Here is a 21,009-nt window from a genome sequence, read left to right as displayed (position 1 = left end):
TGCTCTCTGCTGGTTCTTATATACCATGGGGCGTGGCCATATAGTGACATATTCATGAGACCCCCGCCCCTTGTTACGTTAGTAGTACTGTAGAGGTAGTTTAGATTGCAGGCGTTTTTTTAAAGCAGAAAAATCGCGTTCAGGACTGTAGTTTACAGGCATTTTAAACGCCAAATGCTTGTAAGGGCTCATGTACACAGGGCAGTTAAAAACCTTTTCTGAATGCTGGAAACTGATAGTGAAAAACGTCTGTTTTACAGCTTTTACATACCGAGTTTATGCAAGTTTAGCAGCAGTTACGAGCTTTTAAAGATTTGGTTTTAATCACTAGCCCTGGAAGGTTTACCCCCCTTCATGACCACGCCATCTTTTGCGATATAGCACTACATCACTTTACCTGACAATTGCGTGGTCGTGCGATGCTGTACACAAATAAAATGTATGTCCTTTTTTTCCCACAAATAGAGCTTTCTTGTGGTGGTATTTGATCACCTCTGCTGTTTTTATTCTTTGCACTATAAACATAAAAAAAACATTATTTTTTACTTTCTCCTATAAAACACATCCAATAAAAAAATTTTGTCCGACGACCGATCTGCCGATTTTCGGCTTGTTAGTATGATGCTTTCGACAGCCAACTCCGACTTTTCGGCTGACAAAATCCTGGTGTGCAGGCATTAAAATTTTTGTTCTTGCTCCTGAACTGCAAGCCACCTGACCTCACACGTCGCCAGTTTAAACTTTTCCTGTATGTCACCACGGCTGCCAAACAGACCATAGCGAAGGCCTGGAAAACTTCCTCCCTATGTTTCCTTACCACGAAAAATTGAGTCACTCAAGCTATGATCCACGCTAAAACTGAATCTATCCTGCTGGATAAACTCATACCTTACGAAAAGCTTTGGAAACCATGGATTGACAACTGCCTTCCGATAGGCCTTGATGAATCCCTTGTACTAGCTTGACCTGTGGTCACCGATTCCCTATTGGTATTGTCGCTCTGAACCACATCAGTGGCCCGGGACTCCCTCCGGGCACCTTTCCTCCCCCGCATAACCCCCCCCCACTGTTTTGCCCTTCCTTCCCCCCCCTATCCTTCTTGCCCCTCTTACTCCCTTCTTTTTCTCCCCCCCCCCCCCTTATTGCCTCGAGTTGACCGCTACCTAATTTGTTTCCCTGTTGTGGCTGGACCACCAACTTTTGCTGCACTACGGCCTCATTTTTTGCCCTACCCCCAGCCGCCCTTATGTACTGTGTTTATCCTTTGTACTTGTATACCGGGGCGCCCAGCTAGCCCCTTTCCTATTCCTAAACCTGACTGTTATGCTACTACTTGCTGTTCATGATGTCATTTTGACGTGTATTCATCTGTTATGCTCCACTGTTACCTACTGGTATTGTTTTGTACTACATTCCTTCTGCCTTAATAAAAAACGTTTGAACAGAGAAAAAAAAAAAAAATTTTTTGTTCTCCGTCAAAACAACGTACGATTTTCGTCTCATTAGTACAGATTTCGATGGGGAAAAATCTTATGGGCAAGACTAGGCATGCTCAGAGATGAAAGAACACAAAGAAAGCAATCCAACACGACATCACTTCTGAAGTAGAATTCTGTCGTGCGGGAAAATTCATGTGCAGTCTAGAGCACATTCCAACCAACAGACACGCACTCTGGACAAAAGACGGACGACCGGTCGGTGGAAATTCGTTGCGTGTGTACGAGGCTTAAGTCTTCGGAGCCTCAGCAACCTCAGGAGCGTTTCCTCACACATTCTCATGATTGGATCCATAGTGAAAACACAAAACATAACACAGCTATCTACAAGCACACTGCTCTCTCTTCTCTCGCAGAATGGCTTAAATAGTTAAAAAAATTGACTTGTTTTTTATGCATTGTGGGCATTTAGGAGTGTCTCATGAGGTTATTTAAAAAAAAAAAAACCTTCTAACCTCAAATGTTCATAACTGCTGCAGACGTTTTCACTGTGGGTTTCCAGCTGTCATGTTTCCATCGTTTATAAAAGGTTTTCAACCGCCCTGTGTACATGAGGCCTTAAAGTGCATGAAAATGGTCACAAAAATGGATGTTCATTGGCAAGCATGTGCATTAACATGCATTTTAACCACTCAACCACCTGGCCAACATTTTTCTTATACATGTCAAGTTCTGAATTTTCTTTTTTTGCTAAAAAATCACTTTTAAAATATTTTACAATTTTTTGCAGAGGCCCTAGAGAATAAAATGGTGGGTGTTGGAATTTTCTTTTATGTTACACGATATTTGCACAGCAGTTTTTCAAATGCAATTTAAAAAAAAAAAATACACTAGTAACTTTTATTGCACATAAACAATATAATATCCAATTTTTTGGTAAAATATAAAAGATAATGTTACGCCGAAATAGATACCAAACATGTCACGCTTTAAAATTGTGCATGCCATGGAATGCCGAAAAACTTCGGTATATTAAATTATCCATAGGCAACCCTTTAACCCCTTCTCACCCGCGCTATAGCCGAAAGATGGCTACAGCGCGGGCTTACATTGCTGAATGGGCATCCATTGACGTCCTCCCTTGATTATGCCACCCACGCGCCATTCTCTGTGATTACTGAGTCCTTTGGACTCAGCTTATTATACAGCCATGACCAAAACGTTTTGAGAATGACACAAATATTAATTTTTACAAAGTCTGCTGCTTCAGTGGTTTTAGGTATTTTTTGTCAGATGCTACCATGGTATACTGAAGTATAATTGCAAGCATTTCATAGGCGTCCACATTTATGCAAAGAGTCAATATTTGCAGTGTTAACCCTTCTCTTTTAAGACCTCTGCAATTCGTCCTGGCATGCTGTCAACCAACTTCTGGGCTACATCCTGACTGATGGCAAGCCCATTCTTGCATAATAAATGCTTGGAGTTTGTCAGAATTTGTGGGGGGGGTTTTGTTCACCCTTCTCTTGAGGATTGAACGCAAGTTGAGAGGGTTAAGGTCTGGGGAGTTTCCTGGCCATGGACCCAAAATTTCAGTGTTTTTGTTCCCTAAGCCATTTAGCTATCACTTTTGCCTTGTGGCAAGGTGCTCCATCATCCAGGAAAAGGCATTGTTCATCACCAAACTGTTCTTGGATGGTTGGGAGAAATTGGTTTCGGAGGAGTTTTTTTTTTATCATTCTTTATTCATGGCTGTGTTCTTAGGCAAAATTGTGAGTGAGCCCACCCCCTTGGCTGAGAAGCAACCCCACACATGAATGGTCTCAGGATGCTTTACTGTTGGCATGACACAAGACTGATGGTAGTCTCATCTTTTCTTTTCTGGACAAGGCTTTTTTCTTGATGCCCGAAACAATTGGAAAGGGGATTCATCTGAGAAAATTACTTTACTCCAGTCCTCGGCAGTCCAATCCCTGTACTTTTGCAGAATATTATTCTGTCTCTGTTATCCTGGAGAGAAGTTTCTTCTTTCCTGCCCTTCTTGACACCAGGTCATTCTCCAAAAATCTTCGCCGCACTGTGCATGCAGATGCACCCACACCTGCCTGCTGCCATTACTTAATAAGCTCTGCACTGGTGGTGACCCGATCCCACAGCTGAATCAACTGTAGGAGACGGTCCTGGCACTTGCTGGACTTTCTCGGGCGCCCTTAAGTCTTCTTCACAACAATTGATCCTCTCTCTTTGAAGTTCCTTATGATCGACAAATGGTTGATTTCGGTGCAATCTTAATAGCAGCAATATTTCAGTCTCTCGATGTGCAAAACTAATAGAGACATACCCCAAGCGACTTACAGCTGTAATTGCAGAAAAAGGTGGTGCTACAAAGTATTAACTTAAGGGGGCTGAATCATTTTGCACGCTCAATTTTTCAGTTTTTTATTTGTTAAAAAAGTTTGAAATATCCAATAAATTTCGTTCCACTTCATGATTGTGTCCCACTTGTTGATTCTTCACAAAAAATGACAGTTTTATATCTTTATGTTTGAAGCCTGAAATGTGGCAAAAGGTCGCAAAGTTCAAGGGGGGTGAATACTTTCGCAAGGCACTGTATTTAAGGACAGGGTTCTTTCTGAGTCAGTGATTCCTACACTGTTGAAGGCTAGAAAATCTACCTCTAGGAAAATCTATCATCGTACGTGGAAATCGTACATCTCATGGTGTGAATTGTTGAAGGTGCATCCTCGCCTTTTTTCAGTGGCTAGGATTTTGACCTTTCTCCAAAGAGGGGTTGAACAGCGGTTGGCCTTGGGTACTATAAAAGGCCAAGTGTCAGCTTTGGCTGTGTTTTTCCAATGCACTTTAGCTACGCATGCTTTGATTCGCACTTTTATTCAAGGGGTTTGCCATATGGCTCCTCCGAGACAATCCCTGTTACCTCCGTGGGATCTTAAGTTGGTACTGTCTGTTCTTCAAAAATCTCCCTTTGAGAACATTAGGGAGATTCCTCTGCTTACACTGTTACAGAAAGTAGCCTTTTGGTGGTTATTACCTTTGCTCACAGAGTATCTGAATTGACGGCGCTATCCTGCCGTTCACCTTATCTGGTGGTCCATAGAGGTGAGGTGGTACTTCAACCTAATCAGTCGTTTCTTCCTAAGCTGGTTTCTGATTTTCATTTTAATGAAGACATTGTGCTGCCTTCACTCTGTCCTAAGCCTAAGCATTACAGGAAAGTTGGCTTGCATTCTTTGGATGTGGTTCGGGCAATTAGGCTTTACCTGGCGGCTACTGAATCTTTCAGGAAATCAGACTCTCTTTTTTGTCCTCACGGAAGGACCTTGAAATTGATTGGCTGCATCTGCCGCGACCATATCCAGATGGATGAAGCAGATGGTGGTACAGGCTTATTCACTGAAGGGTCAGGTTCCACCTTTCCCTGTGAAGGCCCATTTTACTAGGGCGCTGAGTGCCTCTTGGACTTTTCACCATCAGGCGTCAGTAATGCAAGTTTGCAAGGCGGCAACCTGGTCGTCTGTACACACATTCACAAAATTCTAAAGTAGAGTAGATGTGTTGGCATATTCAGATGCTTCTTTTGGCTGCAAGGTTTTGCAGGCTGCTGTTTAAAAGAAAACATATTATCTTTGAGGTTGTATGTTTTCTAGGTGAGCTCCAGTTGTTCCTGGTTGAGCTCCATGTTCACTGGCTGGCTAAGTTTAGCCTTTGGGGAATTACGTTCTTTTCTGCATTGTTTTCCCACATGAAAATACTGCTATGGGATGTCCCAATGGTCAAGAAGAATATGGAGCTGCGTCTGTCAATGAACGATAGAGAAAAATTGATTGTCAGGGTCCGGACTGGTAGCAGGAGCGGTGCAGGGAGTGGATCCGCTGTGTCAGTGAGGGATTGGCGTGGACCGTACCGGAGGATCGGTTCTAAGTAGTTACTGGTTTTCACCAGAGCCCGCCGCAAGGCGGGATGGGCTTGCTGCGGCGGTAACTACCAGGTCGTGTCCTCTGGTAGCGGCTCAACCTCACAGACTGCTGATATAGGCGTAGTACAAAAGGGACAGGCAGAGGCGTAGTCAGACGTAGCAAAGGTCAGGGCAGGCAGCACAGGTTCAGAGGCGATAGTCGTTAGCAAAGGGTTCGGCAACAGGCAAAGGATTACACAAATAACGCTTTCACTAAGGCAACAAGGCAACAAAGATCCGGCAATGGCTGGAAGGGGCAGGTCACTTATATAGGAAACAGGAAACAGGTCACAGGAAACAGGTCACAGGAAACAGGTCACAGGTCACAGGAAACAGGAAACAGGTCACAGGAAACAGGAAGGGAGGTTTGGACCAGGCACCAATTACTGGTGCACAGGCCCCTTAAATTTCAAACGACCTGCGCGCGCGCGCCCTATGGTGCAGGGGCGCGCGCTCCGGGAACCATGTGAGCGGGGAGCGGAGGAGGGAGCCGGAGCGGGCACAGGTGAGTGGATCTGGAACGAACGCTGCGAGCGCTCCGGTCCAGAAGCAGGGACCGGAGCGCTCAGCGTTACAGTACCCCCCCCTTTTGGTCTCCCCCTCTTTTTGGTACCCAGAAACCTGAGGATGAGGTTACGGTCCAAGATATTTTCCTCTGGCTCCCAGGATCTCTCTTCAGGACCGCAGCCCTCCCAGTCCACCAAAAAATATCTTCTCCCCCTGACCAATTTAGAGGCCAATATCTCCTGAACGGAGAAGACATCCGAGGTACCGGATACAGGCGTGGGAGGAAGATTCTTGGGGGAAAAGCGATTAAAGACCGCAGGCTTGAGGAGGGAGACATGAAAACAGTTGGGAATTTTAAGGGAGGGAGGGAGATGGAGTTGGTAACACACAGGATTGATCCTCTTCTTGACCTTGTAGGGTCCCAAATAACGAGGACCAAGCTTGTAACTAGGAACCCTGAAGCGGACGTACTTGGAGGAGAGCCAAACTCTGTCCCCAGGAACCAGGACAGGAGGAGACCGACGTTTCTTGTCCGCTTGGATTTTCATGCGGGATGAGGCCTGTAAGAGGGACAGGCGCGTCTCACGCCAGATGGCGGAAAAGTCTTGCACCAGGTCATCCACTGCAGGTACACCGGAGGAGGAGGATAACGGCAGAGGAGGCAGAGGATGACGACCGTAAACCACGAAGAAGGGAGACTTGTTGGTGGCGGAAGAGTCTTTGTGGTTATAGGAGAACTCCGCCCACGGGAGGAGGTCGACCCAATCGTCTTGACGGGAGGAAACGAAGTGGCGAAGGTAGTCGCCCAAGATTTGATTGACCCGCTCTACTTGTCCGTTGGTTTGGGGGTGGTATGAAGAAGAGAAATCCAGCTTGATTTTAAGCTGTCCACAGAGAGCCCTCCAGAACTTGGACACAAACTGGACTCCTCTATCGGAGACAATATGTGAAGGCAGGCCGTGTAACCGGAAGATGTGTCGGAGGAAATGCTTGGCCAACTGAGGTGCGGATGGTAAGGCTGGCAACGGGATGAAGTGCGCCATCTTCGAGAAGCGATCTACGACGACCCAAATTATCGTTTTCCCGTGAGATGGTGGTAGGTCCGTAACAAAGTCCATCGCGATATTGGACCAAGGGGTCTCTGGTATGGGAAGTGGCTGGAGAAAGCCGGCGGGTCTTTGGCGAGGGGTTTTGTCTCTGGCACATACAGAGCAGGACTGTACAAATTCAGAGATGTCCTTCTCCAAGGATGGCCACCAATATCTCCTGGAGATAAGTTGTAGAGTCTTTCGGACACCAGGATGTCCTGCGAGAAGAGAAGAATGTCCCCACTTAAGAACCTTTAGGCGAAGACGGGGAGAAACATAGGTCTTTCCGGGAGGGAGGTTACGCAAGTCTATAGGTGCCACGGTGAACAGACATTCCGGGGGAACAATGTGCTGTGGCTTGACTTCCTCTCCTGTGACATCAGACGAACGAGAGAGGGCATCGGCCCTGAGGTTCTTGCTCGCTGGACGAAAGTGGATCCGGAAGTTAAATCTGGCAAAAAATAGAGACCAGCGAGCTTGGCGGGGATTTAGTCTCTGAGCAGACTGGAGGTAAGATAAATTTTTATGATCCGTGTAGATGTTCACGGGATGTACCGATCCTTCCAGTAAATGCCGCCACTCTTCCAAGGCCAGCTTGATGGCGAGTAATTCTCTATCCCCAATAGAATAATTTCTTTCAGCGGGAGAGAAAGTCTTAGAGAAAAACCCGCAAGTAACCGACTTGCCTCTCGTAGTCTTTTGCATGAGCAAAGCACCAGCACCAACAGAGGAAGTGTTTACTTCCAGGTAGAACGGCTTAGTAGGATCCGGTCTGGACAGAACTGGGGCGGTGGCAAAGGCAGACTTAAGAGCGCTGAAGGCCTTCTCGGCCTGGGGCGGCCAAGATTTCGGGTTAGCCCCCTTCTTGGTTAGGGCTACAATTGGTGCCACAAGGGTGGAGTAATGCGGGATGAACTGTCTATAATAGTTTGCGAATCCGAGGAATCGCTGGATGGCCTTAAGGCCAGAGGGACGAGGCCAGTCCAGGATGGCAGACAGTTTGGCAGGATCCATTTGTAGTCCCTTGGCAGAAATGATGTAGCCCAGGAAGGGAAGGCTGGTACGGTCGAACAAACACTTTTCAAATTTAGCGTAGAGACGGTTCTTTCTGAGACGGGAGAGTACTAAGCGGACATGAGCACGGTGTTGATCCAAGTTAGTAGAGAAGATGAGGATGTCATCCAAATAGACCACGACACAGGTATAGAGCAGGTCTCGGAAAATGTCGTTAACGAACTCCTGGAAGACCGCTGGAGCGTTACAGAGCCCGAAAGGCATGACTAAGTACTCAAAATGCCCGTCTCGGGTGTTAAAAGCCGTCTTCCACTCGTCACCCTCTCGGATGCGAATAAGGTTATAGGTCCTATAATATAAGAACAATGTAGCGCTATTTATCAGTAAAAAGTTCTCAGAAAGATTAAAAAGTCTATGTAAAGTCCCAATATGATCAGATGAAAAATGTAGCGAATCCGTGATACCACCACCAGACACCCAGTTCACACTGACCCTTACCACATAACGATGATCCCCATGACAGAGATCCCAAATGCCAAAAATAGACTCAGTAGGACTCAATATGTATCCTGGATAATATGCGTCCTTCTCTGGAAGTCTCAGGTCAGTAGTCACAGGTATGTAGGGAATGAAGCACAAGGCAGTATCATAGCGCAGACCATTTATTAACCAGATCAAAATAATAGATTAAAAACACTTACAAGGATCCAATCATAACGAGCATGTAAAGCAGTCCAAATTGTTTCCAAGCATGTTCCGCCACGGCATTCCACCAAAATGATGGCCGCCACGTCTCCTCACTGTGGGCGAGCGTGTCCACTGTGACCGCCCGACGTACGTTTCGTTACACTGAACGTCTTCAAGGGGCGCGGTCCGGCAGTCGTCACAGCTCTAAATACCAATGGGGAGAGAGCGGATATGGACGGTGACCCGGAAACCGGAAGTCGGCCCCGAAACCGGAAGTGACCCGGAAACCGGAAGTTGACCCCGGAACCGGAAGTGACCCGGAAACCGGAAGTCGACCCCGAAAACCGGAAGTTAACCCAGAGACAGGAAGTCACCTGTGTTCCACAACCAGGAAGTGAGCAGGATGTGCAACTAATAGTATATATGAAGGGAATAAACCCATCTTTTATTCGCATTACATGCCAGATCTAAAATATTCATGCGGCCATATATATTACAATAGGCATAACAAACAGAACATAAGATTAACATTAATACTGTCAGTAGAACCGTCCACTAGTAGAGAAAACGACGCCATCTAGTGGGCATATAGCGGAACATGCTGCAAACATTACAATTAAAAGCCATACACACACATATTGAACAATAAAAGAAATAAAAATAAATAATACAACGTGTAAGCTGCAATATATTAAGACTATGGGAATAAGCGGAATTAAAAAGGTAAAAAATGTGGAATTAAGAAATGTGTCAGGAATTTTTAATAAAGGCATTGAGGTCCCACTCAATATTCAACCCCCTAGGGGTATGGCACCTCATCTTAAAAATCCAATTAGTTTCAAGTTTCCAAACTCCATGTGTCATATTACTGCCTCTCCAATTCCCAACGTATCTGTCTATCCCCAAAAACAAAGTCCCAGTAGGGTCTCTGTTATGGAACTTGTCATAATGACGCGATACGTTGTGCTTGGGGCAGCCCTTGACTATGCTGGCCACATGCTCCTTGAGCCTCACTTGGAGCTCTCGGATGGTGCGGCCAACATAGTCAAGGCCACACGGGCAACGAATCAAGTAAACCACGTGTGTGGTGGAGCACGAAATAAAAGGTTTAATCTTAAATTCCTCTCCTGTGGAGCCCGAAGTAAAACTCTCAACACATCTTCTCCTTTCTTTATTGAGTTGACAAATCGCACATTTTCTGCATCTATAGAAAGGTTATAGGCCCCTCTGAGATCCAACTTGGTGAAGTACTTGGCACCTTGTAACCGGTCAAAGAGTTCCGTAATCAGGGGAAGAGGGTAACGGTTCTTTACAGTAATGCTGTTGAGACCCCGAAAGTCTATGCAAGGCCTAAGGGTACCGTCCTTCTTCGCAACAAAGAAGAATCCTGCTCCGGCAGGAGAAGAGGATTTCCTGATAAACCCTCTCTGCAGGTTCTCCTGGATATACTCTGACATGGCTAGAGTCTCTGGAGGGGAGAGAGGATAGATTCTTCCCCTAGGTGGCGTAGTGCCAGGTTGCAAGTCAATGGGGCAGTCATATGGCCTATGTGGAGGCAACACCTCCGCCTGTTTCTTGCAAAAAACATCTGGAAAATCCGCATATGGTTCAGGCAGACCGGGAGGAGGAGAAATAACAGGTGCAGACTTGACTCGTACCGACTTGAGACATCTGCCGAAACAAGCCGAACCCCAGCTTCGAACCTCTCCGGAGGTCCAATCCAGAACGGGACAATGGCGCTGGAGCCAGGGCAGACCCAAGAGGAGTTCTGAGGTGCAATGGGGTAACACAAAAAACTCCAATCGCTCAGAATGCAGGACTCCAATGTCCATCTGGAGGGGTTCTGTACGGAACTGCACCATACCGTCGAGTCTCTCTCCATTAACTGTGGAGATGAAGATGGGCTTCAGTAAACGAACCACAGGGATGTGGAACTTGTTCACCAGCGAGGCGTTGATGAAGTTACCGGCTGAACCGGAATCCAGAAAGGCAGAGGCAGCAAAGGAGATCTTGGCGGACACGGAAATCCGCACGGGTACCGTAATGCGTGGAGAGGAGGTATTCACACCTAGCAACGCCTCTCCCACGTTGACTAGGTGCGAGCGTTTCCCTGATGCGGTGGACGGAGAGGACAGTCCTTTAGAAAGTGCTCAGTACTGGCACAGTACAAACAGAGGTTCTCGTCTCTACGGCGGTTCCTTTCTTGCGTGGTCAGGCGAGACTGACCCACCTGCATGGCTTCCTCGGCGGGAGGCCCAGAAGAGGGTTGCGGTGGAGGCTGGAAGATAGGCGCCAGACGAGGAAAGCGTCTGGGACGAGCACTTCCCTTTTCCTGTAGCAGTTCCTCTCGTCGCTCAGCAAAACGCAGGTCAATCCTGGTGGCCAAATGGATGAGGTCACTCAGGTTGGTAGGGACTTCTCGTGCGGCCAAGACGTCCTTTATGGCGCTGGACAAGCCTTTGTTAAAGGTAGCACAGAGCGCCTCGTTATTCCAGGAGAGTTCCGAAGCCAGGGTGCGGAAACGGATAGCATAGTCTCCGACAGAGGAACTCCCCTGGGACAAGTTCAATAACGCAGTCTCTGCTGAGGCAGCCCGGGCTGGCTCCTCAAAAACACTCCGGAATTCCACAAAGAAACTCTGGACACTGGCAGTGGCAGGATCGTTGCGGTCCCAAAGTGGTGTAGCCCAGGCCAGGGCCTTCCCCGAAAGCAGGCTAACGACAAATGCCACCTTGGCTCGCTCCGAGGGGAACTGGTCAGCCGACATCTCCAGGTGAAGGGAGCATTGGGATAAGAATCCGCGGCACAACTTGGGATCACCGTCGTACTTGGCCGGCATGGACAGACGGACTCTAGAAGTGGCGGCGGCCACAGGCTGCGGTGGTGAAGCAGATGCAGGCGGTGGAGGCAGCTGCTGCTGTGCTGGAAGAAGCTGCTGCAGCATGGCGGTCAACCGTGCCAGCTGTTGACCTTGCTGAGCGATCTGCTGCGACTGCTGGGCCACAACTGTAGTAAGGTCCGCGATACTAGGCAGAGGCACATCAGCGGGATCCATGGCCGGATCTTACTGTCAGGGTCCGGACTGGTAGCAGGAGCGGTGCAGGGAGTGGATCCGCTGTGTCAGTGAGGGATTGGCGTGGACCGTACCGGAGGATCGGTTCTAAGTAGTTACTGGTTTTCACCAGAGCCCGCCGCAAGGCGGGATGGGCTTGCTGCGGCGGTAACTACCAGGTCGTGTCCTCTGGTAGCGGCTCAACCTCACAGACTGCTGATATAGGCGTAGTACAAAAGGGACAGGCAGAGGCGTAGTCAGACGTAGCAAAGGTCAGGGCAGGCAGCACAGGTTCAGAGGCGATAGTCGTTAGCAAAGGGTTCGGCAACAGGCAAAGGATTACACAAATAACGCTTTCACTAAGGCAACAAGGCAACAAAGATCCGGCAATGGCTGGAAGGGGCAGGTCACTTATATAGGAAACAGGAAACAGGTCACAGGAAACAGGTCACAGGTCACAGGAAACAGGTCACAGGAAACAGGAAGGGAGGTTTGGACCAGGCACCAATTACTGGTGCACAGGCCCCTTAAATTTCAAACGACCTGCGCGCGCGCGCCCTATGGTGCAGGGGCGCGCGCTCCGGGAACCATGTGAGCGGGGAGCGGAGGAGGGAGCCGGAGCGGGCACAGGTGAGTGGATCTGGAACGAACGCTGCGAGCGCTCCGGTCCAGAAGCAGGGACCGGAGCGCTCAGCGTTACATTGATTTTTGACTTACCGTAAAATCCTTTTCTCTGAAGTTCATTGACAGACGCAGTACCCGCCCCTCTATTTCTGAGTGGGATGGGGTTTTTTCTTCTAAACAGAGCTTGCAACAAATAAAAGACAAATCAAAGACAAAGTGCAGCGCAATCTCAATAACAATAAAAATAATATTATAAAAGTAGTGCAAATAAGTCTATATATGAAAGTCCAATATATCAAGAAAAAAAATGTGACAGGCAGATCCTTGTTGAACACTCAGAAGCCCTGGTGCTGGAAAGACTGGAATCATGCAGTTACACACATGTAAACGTGTTTAATCCCACCACCACAGCTCTCTCACCTCCAGTAAGCGATCCTACAGGGTCTCTGAGCAAACCATGATAGACTTTTATCCTCCTGCTTCCCCCTTGGTTCCTCTGGTTCCAGATAGGACAGAACTCCACACCAAGTATGATGGAAAACAATAAAGGCAGATCTAAGTGCTCACTGTTTGATTCACACACATTTATTAAATAAAACTCATTGCACTTACATTGGAATAAAAAGTTAAATGCATCTCAAATTGTCACACATCGGTAGCGATGAGTCGGCGTCTCCCTAGTTCTCTCACGTACACTTCCGGGACAGCTGATGGGTCATGTGGCTTCCCCCCGTACGCACGTTACGTCCAGTAGGCGGGACTTCGTCAGCGGGGATAGGGAAGACCAATGAGGACCCAGCATTTATTAGCCTAACTCCGCCCATATGCTAATTTGCGTAAGCAATCGCCTAGCAACCGCCCGCTCACCTCCTGCCTCGGAAAGCTAGCAAATAGGACGTCACTACCGCATCGAGCAAAGCGTCTCGGTGACCTAGCAACACCTTTACTCCTCCACATCTGGGATGGCGCGCGAGTAGTGTTTTGAGATGTGAATACAATATTCCTCTTTTTGATTAGAGGAACCCTATATATATTTTTATATTTATTTCAGCCCTCCTAACAAGAAGACTCATAAGGGGACAAGAGTTATCGCTAGATAACAATTACCGATATTAAATTATATAAATAAATTTATTTGCCACAACACCCTAGCTGTCTCAGGATTGGCCACTAGATGGCAGGAGTACCTCAACCTCTGGATGCATATACTAAAGTAACATACAAATACAATATTAAAAATACAAAGTCAAAAACTACTATATATTATAAGTGACTAAATTAAGCAACTGATAAACTCTTAAATATTTTTTTAAAAAATATTACAAATATTCCCCAAAAATATTTTTTCAAAAATATTTCTTAAAAAAAAAAATATATATATATATGTATTTTATAAAAACGCAAAAATACAAAATTAAATTTATCTATCAGAAATGAAAAAATTCAGGTCAAAATCCACGTTAAGTCCTAATGGCGTCAACACCTTGGTTTCATAGATCCAAAAGGATTCACGGCAGCTTAATTGGCGAACAAAATTCCCTCCTCTCCAATGTCGATTAACTTTTTCTATCCCCCAGAATTTCAATCCAATGGGATTTTTTTGGTTTAAAAGTTTAAAATGTCGGGATACACTATGGGTAATGAGTCCCTTTTTTATATTATTAACGTGCTCTCCGACTCGCACGTGGAGGGCCCTTGACATTCTACCTATGTATTGTAGGCCGCATTTGCATTCTAACATATAAACTACCCCCTGAGTAGTGCAAGTAATCAAATTCTTAATGTTATATTTTTTCTGTGTGGCTGTGGACATAAACTCCTTTCTTCTCTTCACATTTCTCCTACAATTCTTGCATGTGGCACATTTGCCACACGCATAGAACCCGGATAGAAATGAGAAGAGGCGATTCTCTCTAGTTACAGGGGGGTCCTCTACACCTGGTGCGATTTTATCCCTCAATGAGGGTGCCTTTCGGTAGACGAATTTGGGATGTTCTGATATAGCCGGACCAAGGACTCTGTCATGTTTCAAAATTTCCCAATGTTTCTTTATTATGTGCTCAACTTTCTTGTGCTGGATATTATAATCCAACACAATACGGAAATCAGAATCAACTTTTTTAGCTTTTTCGTTACTAATCAGAGTATCTCTATTGATGTTTCCCACTTTGGTAACCTCCTTATGGATGTCTTCTTGTGTGTAACCTTTTTCCAGAAAACGGCTGAAGATGATGTCCTCCTCCCAGTGGGCCATAAAGAGGTTGGCCACACTGGGAGCAAACCTCGCTCCCATAGCCACCCCCCTTGTTTGTAGATAGTATCGACGATCGTACCAGAAATAATTTTTGCACAAATAAAATCTGAGCCTACGATAAAGAAACTTCTTATGTCTCCGAGAGAGATCAGAGTCCATAAGGGACCATTTGACTGCCTCCAACGCATCAGTATGACTGATAATTGTGTATAACGATCCGACATCTGCCGTGACCAATATACTTGCTGGTGTGCTGGGTAAAGTACTGAGGGTCTGTATTATATGTTTCGTATCTTTCAGATACGATTTTGTCTTTTGGACTACAGGCTGAAGATAATGATCAATGTATTGTCCAAGTCTAGCAGAGACCGAATCGATCCCGTTGACAATCGGGCGACCCGGGGGATTCTCTGCATTTTTGTGTACCTTGGGCAAACAGTAGATAATAGGGGTCCTACAGAATAAGGGATCTAGATAAAGGGCCTCTTTTTTATTGAGAACTCCACTTTGGATACCAAAGCTTGTAGTTCCTCCTTAAATTCCAACATTGGATCATTCGGGAGGATCTGATACATACTTTGGTCACTGAGCAATCTTGACATTTCCTCTCTATAATATGCTCCACTAAGGATCACAAGTCCCCCTCCCTTATCCGCTGGACGGATGATAATGTCACTCCGTTTCTGAAGCGATGAGATACCTCTTTTAATATATTGCAGATCAAAAGCTTTCCGAACATTTAATTTATCCAAATCATTGCAGACCATGGTTTTAAATACCTCAAGATGTTTAGTGTCCAGGCCAGGTGGATTAAATGTGGATTTATTCCGCAAATTGGAATGGTTACTCGGACTAGGGGCTGAATTTCTTACAATTGGATTTGAGAGAAAGTATTATTTTTACATACGTTTGGAATTTATTCAAATTCCGAATAGGGGCAAACTTTAAACCCTTATCTAATACCCAGGGCCGGATTAAGATAGGGGCTATTGGAGCTGCAGCTCCAGGCCCCCACCACTATTTAGGCCCAATGTAAAGTCACTCATCAGGGAGGCTGCATTTTACATCATCGGCCGCCGGCCGCGGCCGGCCGCCTGCCTAATTAGTACAATACTTCCTGTCATGTCAGCATCATCCCCGAGTCACCCCCCCCCCCCCCGCCGAAAGGACACTGCCTCCGTGATGTCTCCAATGCTAGTTGTACACAGTGCACTAGTCTATGGAGCGCGGTGTGTGGCGTGTGCTGAGGCTGCGCGCTCCTCCTCCACTTGGGCGGAGCTTCATCCTGGGCGCGATGTGACGTCATCCAGAGACGGCCCGAGCGTTGGTAAAGTGACTGCGGCCGCAGCGTGAGGAGGAAAGACCGAACGAGGAAGATAGAAGGTCTGGGTCCTGGAAGCAAGCAGAGACACTGGCACTGTGACTGTCTGTCTGGGCTCTGCCGCTCTGGTGCTAGTTAATTGGAAAGCTTCAAGGTAGGCTGAAATTAATATGTGAGCTGCAGAATTGACTATTCTGAAATGTAACTGGTTTAGGAGGGGAGAGGTGGTGGGAAATGGTGGGGGGTGGGGGTTGGTGTTCTAGTGGGGGGGTTGGTGGTCTAGTTGGGGGGGGTTGGTGGTCTAGTTGGGGGGGGGGGTGGTCTAGTGGGGGGGGAGGGGTGGTGGTCTAGTGATGACTGATGAGGCCTACCCACTAGACACCTAGCAGTGCCCACCATGCAGCTCATCAATGCCACTCTTCAGTGCTGCCTATCAGTGCCCCTAATCAGTGCTGCCTATCAGTGCCCCTAATCAGTGCTGCCTATCAGTGCCCCTAATCAGTGCTGCCTATCAGTGCCCCTCATCAGTGCCCCTCATCAGTGCCGCCTATCAATGCCCCTCATCAGTGCCGCCTATCAATGCCCCTCATCAGTGCCGCCTATCAATGCCCCTCATCAGTGCCGCCTATCAGTGCCCCTCATCAGTGCCGCCTATCAGTGCCGCCTATCAGTGCCCCTCACCAGTGCTGCATATCAATGCCCCTCATCAGTGCCGCCTATCAATGCCCCTCATTGCCACCTATCAGTGCCCCTCATCAGTGCTGCTTATCAATGCCCCTCATCAGTGCCCCTCATCAGTGCCGCCTATCAATGCCCCTCATCAGTGCCCCTCATCAGTGCCGCCTATCAATGCCCCTCATCAGTGCCGCCTATCAATGCCCCTCATCAGTGCCGCCTATCAATGCCCCTCATCAGTGCCGCCTATCAATGCCCCTCATCAGTGCCGCCTATCAGTGCCCCTCATCAGTGCCGCCTATCAATGCCCCTCATCAGTGCCGCCTATCAATGCCCCTCATCAGTGCCGCCTATCAGTGCCCCTCATCAGTGCCGCCTATCAATGCCCCTCATCAGTGCCGCCTATCAATGCCGCCTATCAGTGCCGCCTATCAATGCCCCTCATTGCCACCTATCAGTGCCCCTCATCAGTGCTGCATATCAATGCCCCTCATCAGTGCCACCTATCAGTGCCCCTCATCAGTGCCGCCTATCAATGCCCCTCATCAGTGCCGCCTATCAGTGCCCCTCACCAGTGCCGCCTATCAGTGCCCCTCACCAGTGCTGCCTATCAGTGCCCCTCATCAGTGCTGCCTATCAGTGCCCCTCATCAGTGCTGCCTATCAGTGCCCCTCATCAATGCCGCCTATCAGTGCAGCTCACCAGTGCCAACTATCATCAGTGCCCATGAGTGTCACCCATCAGTGCCCCCATTCAGTGCCACCTATCGGTGCTCATCAATGTAGCTCACCAGTCCCACCTATCAGTGCAGCTCATCGGTGCCACCTATCAGTGCAGTTCATCGGTGCCACCTATTAGTGCTCCCATTCAGTGCCCACTAGTGTAGCTCATCAGTGCCTTCAGAATTGCTTAAATTGGGCTAACTCATGGGGGGGGGGGGGGGGGGATGAGGCCTACCTATCTATCAGTGCAGCTAATCGTTGCCACCTATCAGTGCTGCCTATCAGTGCAGCCTCATTAGTGCCAACTTATCAGTGCTGCCTCATTAGGTGCTGCTTATTAGTTAAGCCTATCAGTGTGGCATCATCAGTACACATCAGTGAAGACAAATTACTTATGTGCAAAATGTTATAACAAACAAAGAAAACATTTTTTTTTTCAAAAATGTCTGTCGTTTATCGATGTTTTGCAAAAAAATTAAAAATCCAGTGGTGTTTTAAATACCACCCCAAAAAAAAAATCTCTGTGTAAAAAAAAAAAAAAGATAAAAATGTCATATGGGTACAGTGTCCCATGACAGCGCTGAAAATAAGCCTGCGCAGGAAGAGGGTGAAGGTGCCTGGCAAGTGGTTGAAGGATAAGTACATCCTTGGAAAGATGTAACAAGTTCCCTCTCCTGCAGGTTCTCCCCGATCCACTGGATCTAGTGACAGCAATCAGAGGATCTTCTTCCAGAACTTACTGTCACTATTTAAAAAAAATAAATAAATAGTGTAGTTCCTGTGCGCCATCACTTTGGTTATAGAATAGAATAGAATTGGATATGAGGGAATGTTAATCTATGGGGTTGGTGCTCACCTCACACATGTGTCCCCACATAGAAATTATATTTTATAAATAGGTAGTGTACTCCTTAGTTCACTGTGTATTTGTATGTGCATTTATTTATTTAAAAAAAAAAAAAACCTAACTTATCCTTTATACCCCCCCCCCCCCCCCACCACCAAGAGCCAACCACTCCAGCAGTTCACATACCATCAATGCTTGTGCTTAGAGTTATTACATAAGCTGGCAACATTGATGGGTATTATTGTTGCAGAAACTGGCACTAATGCTGGGGGTTATTATTGCTGCTAGCGACCCCAACGCTCAAGTTTTTTTTCTTACGGTGACCCCCAATACCGCTCACCTATTTCACTGGGCACATTCACCAATTCATGGACTTATCCCAGCATATGAACTGATCAATTATCACTCATTGTTGCACTTTGTATAAAAGTTTCCCGCACATTCACTTTTTGCACATTCCCCATTCACGGACTTCCCTTTTTTTATATATGAAGTGTAAATATCACCTCGTGTTGCACTTTGTATAAAACTCTCCTGCATATTTGCATATTTATTTATTTTGTATAATAGTTTCCCGCACCTTTTTATCATTGAGAGATTGGATTCACCTGGCACCATTTGTTACCTCATTTATAGTATTTATTCACTCATTCACTTATTTATCTATTTAAGGCTGTCTATTTTGTATTTATTTTGTGGATTATTTATTCCAATTGTCATTTAATATTGTACACATATACGAAGGTATTTATTTATTGTAGCACCTTTTGCACTTTGCACTACGCCATCTTGTGGCCATTTTCCATATTTTTATCATTATACATTTTTATATTTTTTTCATCTCATAATATATGTTTACATATTTATTCCTTTATCACATTTCTATATTTTAGCACCTATTTGCACTTTATAGAATAAGCAGCGCCATCACCTCCATTCTCACATACTTATATAGCCTTTCGGCTATAGTTCAAGTGAGGCTGCAGCTTATCAGTGCACATTAATTTATCCTCTGATTCCTTAGCGCGGATTTAATTATTTACTTAGTCGCATGCATTGCTCAGGTGTGATTTTGGCCCATTCTTCCACACAAACAAATTAACCTAATGTTCCATGGGCCTCTTCTATGAACTCAGATCTTTAGTTCTTTCCATAGATTTTCTATTGGATTAAAGTCAGGTGATTGACTGGGCCATTCTAGCAACTTTATTTTCTTTCTTTGAAACCAACTGAGTTTCCTTGGTTTTGTGTGTGGGATCATTGTCTTGCTGAAATGTCCACCCTCGTTTCAGCTTCATCATCCTGGTAGATGGCAGCAGATTTTATTGAAGAATGTATTTTTGCTTTTTTCCACTTATTATCCCTTCTTCAATGATATGAAGATTGCCAGTACTGTATGCTGAAAAACAGCCCCGCCCACAACATGATGTTCACACCTCCAAACCTCACTGCTGGCATGGGGTGTTTTTGGGGGATGTGCCATGTGACCTCCAAACATGGTGTGTATTATGGCATCCAAAGAGTTCAATTTTGGTCTCGTGACCAGACTATATTCTCCCAGTATTTTTACAGGCTTGTCTAAATGTTGTGCAGCAAACTTTAAACGAGCTTCAACATGCTTTTTCTTCAGCAATGGAGTCTTGCATGATGAGCGTGCATACAGGCCATGACGGCCAGGTAAGTGCATTACTTATAGTTTTCTTTTGAAACAATTACACCTCCTAATTCCAGGTCTTTCTAAAGCTCTCCACAAGTGGTCATTGTCAGAAATCAGAAATCTTGCGAGGAGCACCTGGTCATGGCCGGTTTATGGTGAAACGATGTTCTTTCCACTTCTGGATTATGGCCCCAACAGTGCTCACTGGAACATTCAAAAGTTTAGAAATCCTTCTGTAACCAATGCCATCAGTATGTTTTGCAAAATCAAGATTGTGAAGGTGTTGAGAGAGCTCTTTGCTTTTACCCATCATAAGATGTTTCTTGTGTGACACCTTGGTAACGAGACACCTTTTTATAGATTGAGACTGAACCAGCTGATATTAATTTGCACTGACAAGGGGCATGATTGCTTTCTACTTATTGATAAATTCCAGCTGGTGTCTTGGCTTTTCATGCCTTTTTTGCACCTCCCTTTCTTCATGTGTTCAATACTTTATCCCTGTGTCATTCAATTTTATTACATATTTAATTTTCTTTGTATGAATTGCATGGGTTGTTACCGACATGTGGTGACAAATTTCATGTCAATAGCACCTTTAGAAAAATGGGTGACGTGTTCAATACTTATTTTACTTGCTGTATATGTAAATGGGGCTGGTTTTACAAATGCCAAATAGATTAGTGTGGCCTCTGCATAGTTGCATGGGCCTGAGGTATTAAGGAGCCCCTGAAGAAAGTACTGTAATTTTTTTTTTCTTTTTTTTTAATATAAGGATGAAAAAACAACGTAGTGGTTGGGAGAAAGTGAAAGCTAAAAAAGAGGAAGAAAAACAAATCCAAAAACTCTTGTCTAACACTAAAAAAATTACAGAATTTTGTAGAAAAAGCACACCTGGAACAAGTGGTACAACTGATATACATGCTTCCACTTCAAGTTCAACCAGCGCAATTGATGTCAGTACAACAAGTTTGGTTGTTACACACCCATCTATTGAAAGTGAAACTACGGCAGGAGCAAGTGGATCCACTGAGTTGGACTACGGAAATGTCACAGAACAGGAAGAGGAAATGTATTCAAATGATATTGGAGACTGGAATATCTGTGATGACTTGAGAGAATATTTTTGCCAAAAAGGAGTCGATGATT

The sequence above is a fragment of the Pelophylax lessonae genome (assembly GCF_965119305.1).
Source record: "Pelophylax lessonae genome assembly, chromosome: 4".
Lineage (NCBI taxonomy): Eukaryota > Metazoa > Chordata > Amphibia > Anura > Ranidae > Pelophylax > Pelophylax lessonae.
Note: the sequence above shows the minus strand (reverse complement) of the source record.